Source organism: Parambassis ranga, chromosome 15 (genome assembly GCF_900634625.1).
Source record: "Parambassis ranga chromosome 15, fParRan2.1, whole genome shotgun sequence".
Classification (NCBI taxonomy): domain Eukaryota; kingdom Metazoa; phylum Chordata; class Actinopteri; family Ambassidae; genus Parambassis; species Parambassis ranga.
In genome coordinates, this window is record NC_041035.1 from 1,085,071 (window position 1) to 1,091,118 (window position 6,048).

Consider the following 6,048-nt stretch of genomic DNA (forward strand, 5'->3'; position numbering starts at 1 on the left):
GCTCCTGGCCAAAGTAGCAGTTTGTGTATCTCGGGGTCTTGTTCAGGACTGAGGGAAGGATGGAGTGGGAGATTGACAGGCGGATTGGTGCAGCCTCCGCAGTAATGTGGTTGCTGTACCGGTCCGTCATGGTGAAGAAGGAGCTGAGCTGAAAGGCGAAGCTCTCGATTTACCAGTCAATCTACGTTCCTACCCTCACCTATGGTCATGAGCTCTGGGTAATGACCGAAAGAATGAGATCGCGAATACAAGCGGTCGAAATGAGTTTCCTTCGAAGGGTGGCTGGGCGCTCCCTTAGAGATAGGGTGAGGAGCTTGGTCACCTGAAAGGAGCTCAGAGTAGAGCCGCTGCTCCTTCGAAGAGCTGGAGGAAGTGTCCGGTGAGATGGAAGTCTGGGCGTCCCTCTTCCCCACCCGGCCCCAGATGGATGGATGGATGGATGATTTCCAATTGATAAATCAAACCTATGCAGATTTTATTTTCTCATGCAGCTGAAGCATGATCTCCTCCAAAACCTGCTCATCAAGTTTTACTGGTCAGCAATAGAGTCTCCTCCTCTGCTGCTGCACCGTGTGTTTCCCTAGGAGAACAGAAAAGACCTGCAGCAGGTGGTCAGGGACATTATCAGTTCTCCCCCCTCCATAGACTCCATCCTCCAAAAAGATGCAGCCCTCAAATCAGGATATAAACTGCTGTTGTTAAAAAATAATTGTAATGTGCACTATAAGTCACATTATAATCTTTATCCCTGAATTCAACACAAACTTTGCTGTTTAACTCCAAACAGGTCTTAAATGGAAACACCTGCACAGTCTTACGGCTCCACTTACAGCTCATAGATGGCAGTATAATGCACTGTGATAATCAACAATTAACATTTCTTTCAATTGCACTAAATTCACTTATACATTGTATACTCTTCTGCCTGTAGCCTGAACAATCACAATGAAAAAGTCTGATGCACATGATTATAGTGATCCTAGCTAGCTGGTGCTAGTCTAATTTTAGAATACAAAAGAGGGCTACAAATGGAAGTTGAAGAAAAGAAGTTGCTGACCTGCAGCTGAACCTTGCCTGAGTGTGTGTGAGAACACTAAGCATCTTATCGTAGCTGCCACACGTGTTTTAGATGTTATCCTCTGTTTCAGGGTTCATGTGTTTTTGGAGGTTTTTATCGGACATGTTGGCCCTGAGCTTTGTTGACTGTTGAATTTGTGTAGCACTTCTTAATTATATTAGCGGTTTAAAAGTTAAAGACCATGGTTTGAAAACCCACAGAGTGAAGGAGAGATTTAAGTCCAATCGTAAATCCTGCTGTCTGACAGCAAACACACGGCAGGGTCACCAAGTAAAACACACACACTGACACACAGGTGGTCCAAAGCTGCAACTTGTTTATTTTTGATTTACAATTATTATCTTTCTAAGTAATGTTGACGAAATACATTTTGAACACAGTAGCCTTTGGTTAATGTCATTTTAGTTGTACTTTTTATTCACATTTCCTTATATTTACCTTTTTATGTATATATTTTGAGGGTTCTCAGAAAAGACTTGCGTGAATATAAAGCCTCTCAGATCAGGAGCTTGTGATTCCAACATATTTTGTGTATATTTTTCTATATTTATCTTTTTGTATTTTCTCTATATTTTTTATCTATCTTTCTAGATTTATGTAGGTCTATAGTATGCTAAGTGCTGAGTGTACATTACGGCAGCAGTGCAATGTTTCCATTTATCTGTTTATTATGTTTTCCTCAGCTTTCGTTTCAGGCAATATGTGCTGTGTGCTTATGTTGCCTTGTTGATTATGATAATACTTCTGAATGCTTAATATATGATGTTAACTGCTCGTTTCAAATAATAATTTGAATTCTTATTTAACCACATGGCTGTAAGCCAGGATTTTACACACGTGAGCACATGTCTCATAACACCTTAGATTGACGTGGATCTTCGTAGAAATCATTGCATTAGCTGAGCTTCTTCAGATGACAGCAGTAAACCTCTGCATGATCAGGAATATTGTGTAGTGGAAGCATTCACTCCTGGCATCAACCACACACAGATCAGGACAGAATGAAACATCTAGGTGTTATACAGCATCTCTGCAGGAACCAATTTTAATATGGAAGCTGTCATTGTGCATTTGGAGACTACTCTCAAAGGACACATTAGAAATGACACTTTAGATAAAGAGCTGTCGGAGTAAAGTGTCCGATGACTGGTGTTCAAAGCTTTTAGGTCTGACAGTGACACTGAGTGAACATCTGAGCAACAGGAAGTCATGGACCTCAGTCATAAATATTTACAGTAAGACTTTGGATGTGTGACTGTGTTTTTGTCACACAGTTAAAAAGGGTAGAGGGTCAAAGAAAGTGCAGCTGTATCATGAGAGTGTGGAATATGGCTGGAATAGTATAATCTGCATTTGGGATGTTTCAATGTTAAAGAAAATGCTGTAACCCACTACTGCACATGTATGTTACTGTGATAATCAAACAAACAAAGTAACCATGTCAGGAATGGTTTTAAATGAAGAGACATTGTCATGAGTCATGAGTGGAATTTCTTGCCTTTTTGATATGTTTGACACCATCAGTTGTGTGTTAATACACATAGAATAGTCCTGTTCAACCACCCAAATCATATTATGACAACAACCACTCAACTAAGTAAAGACAAAAAACAGTCCATCATTACTTTAGACATGAAGGTCAGCTAGTCCAGAAAACTTCCAAAACTCTGAATGTGTTCTCAGGTGCAGTCATGAAAACCATCGAATGCTCTGATGAAAGTGGCTCTCATGAGGTCAACCCCAGGAGAGAAAGACCAAGAGAGACCTCTGCTGCAGAGGATCAGTTCATTAGAGTCACCAGCATCAGAAACCACAAATGAACAGCACCTCAGATCAGAGGCCACATAAATGCTGCAAAGAGTTCAAGCAGCAGACACATCTCAACATCAACTGTTCAGAGGAGACTGTGAGAACCAGACCTTCATGATCCAACTGCTGCAAAGACACCACTACTGAAGAAGAACAAGAAGAGACCCAAGAGACACAGAGAATGGACAGTAGACCCCTGGAAACCTGTACTTTGGTCTGATGGGTCCAAATGTGAGACTTTTGGTTCCACCGTGTCCTTTCAGAAGAAGAAAAAGTCAACAGATGGTTTCTACACTGGTTCTCCATGTGAAGCATGGAGGAGGAGTGATGGTGTGGAGGTGCACTGCTGATGATTTATAAAAACTTCCTTCCTATAAAAACACCCTTACCAGTAAGACTACCACTACCATTCTGCAGTGACATGACCCCAACACACCTCCAGGCTATGTAAGAACTGTTTGACCAAGAGGGAGAGTGATGGAGTGCTACATCAGATGACCTGGCCTCCACAGTCACCTGACCTAAACCTAGCTGAGATAGTATGGGATGAGTTGGAGCACAGAGTGAAGGAAAAGCAGACAAAAAGAGCTCAACTCTGAGAACTCTTTTAAGACTGTTGGAAAACCATTTCAGGTGACGACCTCATGGAGCTGACTCAGAGATTCTTTAAAGAATTGGAAATATTAAACATAATCTGACATGATTCCATATGTGTTCCTTCATAATTAGGATGTCTTCAGTCGGAATCTACAATGTAGAAATTAATCAAAATGAAGGAAAACCTTTGAATGAAAAGGTGTGTCCAAACCTTTGAGTGGTGATACTTTGAGGAAAACCAGAGACACTTGTACTAAATTAAAAGAGAGGAATGAGTTATATGGGTGTAATGGCAGCCTGGTCACTAAAAAGGTATGCTTTTAAAGGTTAGAATAACATTGTGACAGAAAAAGCTACACGTAGCTGCAGTCAGCGTCTCATCAAACGATGAAAAAGACACGAGTGACTTCATTAGGGTTAAACAGTGCCTTCCCTCTCTCTTCTCCCCCACTATCTAAAAGCTTCCAGCAGCCAGCAGCTCTCAGAGGTTCAGAGCTTTCAGACCACTTGTTGCTAATAGATGGATATTTACCCTAACAAGAACAGAGAACAGCATAACCCCAGGTCACTGCACTCAGCAACAACACTGACACAAAGACACACAGACAGCCTGCTCTGCTTTTACAGCAGGGACAGACAGATACTCTGTAAAAAATGTCCGCCCGAATAAGGCGTGTGAGCTCCTGTTCCGATCGGTAGCAGGTTACAAGTAGGTCAATTTGTTTTTATTTTATTTTTTTTAAGCTATCCAATATAAAAGATGGAATATGCACATGCACATGCGCTAAAAGCATCAGTGACCTGTGGGTGTGGCTAAATGTATGACATCAGAGAAAGCAGGTAATTCAAGTACATGCAGGCATGAACCCAGAGTGTTTTCGTATTTTAAACCAGGAGCACAAAATATAATTAGATTATATTAGATCACATTTTTTACCACTAAACAGAAGCTTGCATGAATAAAAATTCCATTAAAACTTTTATTGTTTGGGTTCATGTCCTTTTTGTTTTCATATTGTGTCAGAACAGGCTGCCAAAATATCACAGCCAATCATAACAATTTAAAGCTATTAAAACAGAATTGGGGCAAGTGCCGAGCACTGCCGGGGTGGGGGGAGGGGAGAGCGAGGGCAATAACAACCTGTTATGTGAAAAATAAAACAGCTAAAAAAAACGGAACACTGATCGAGTTAAACGGCGTGTGTTGTCAAGCTAAGCCCAGGCATTGGGAAAACACCAGCAAATTAGCCGGAACAACACTCCGGCTGTGTTTGTTGTCATTCCGGAGCCAGTTATGCCTGGCACTGCTGCGCTGTAACCCCGCCGCGGTGACACCTATCTCGCCGTTAAACAAATATGGTGAGGTCCTGACCCCTCCGTGTTTGGATTCACAGGCCGGGAGTCCAGACAGCCGTGCAGCGCTGCGACGCACGTATCAACACAAAACTCCGTACTGGAATGCAGCTGCAGCCCATTTAACTTCCCCAGGTTGACCCAGAGTGTGTGTGTGTATGTGTGTGCTGGTGTGTATGTGTGTGCTGGTGTGTATGTGTGCTGGTGTGTATGTGTGTGCTGGTGTGTATGTGTGTGCTGGTGTGTATGTGTGTGCTGGTGTGTATGTGTGTGCTGGTGTGTATGTGTGTTTTGGAATACATTTTCACTCATTAAGCATTCCTAGACACAACAGACAGATGTCTCAGGAGGAACGATTAGTCTGTTTTTGTGGGTGTGTTTTTTTATTTTTATTTTCTCCCCTTGATTTTGACAAACAACACGTTGTCCATTTTAACTTGAAGATATTTATGTATATGCAGATAAAGCCAAGAATACCCTAGTGCCAGCACTACTGTCCAACACAATCATATACAATCTATACCTGGAGCAAAAACATGCATATTTTTACACAGTATTTGTAAGCTAGCTGCCATTACTGTAGGTGAAATCATTACCAGCTCTTCAGTTCAGACCTATCCAAGCAGAGTGTTCCTCTGACAGATTCAGTTATTTGTGATGTCGCAGCTGACAGCATCCTAGTTTTTGGCTTTATTGACAGAAACCACACAAAGATGGTTGAAAGCAGGATCTGAACGTGCAAAACTTGGTTATCAATAACAGCCAACAATCCTAATCCCTAATCCTGTATCGCTAATCGGTTGGAATACTCAAATATTAAAAGCTCCAACAACTAAATGTGCACTTTGATAGCAACTTTTATTGTGACATATTGTCAGGATGCCTTGTTTATGCTGTATTTGAAAGAAGTATTCTTTGTTCTGGTTCTGTTTTTTCCCATGTCTGTAACTTCCTGTTTTATTTTGAAAATCTTGTTCCGTCATGTATCTGTTTTACTGTGTCTTTGGTGTCTTGTTGCCCCTTGTGTATTAAACCCTGGTGCTTCCCCTTTGTCCTGCGTTCCTTCTTTTCCAGTCATCTCAAGTGCCTTCCCAAATCAGTATAGGCTGCCAATCACACAGCAGCTGGACCGGAAGCGAAGCCACCCTGTCGGGCAGGGTCCACTCTGTCTCTGTGTGGGCAGAATCACTGAAGAGAATCAAGAAATGTTA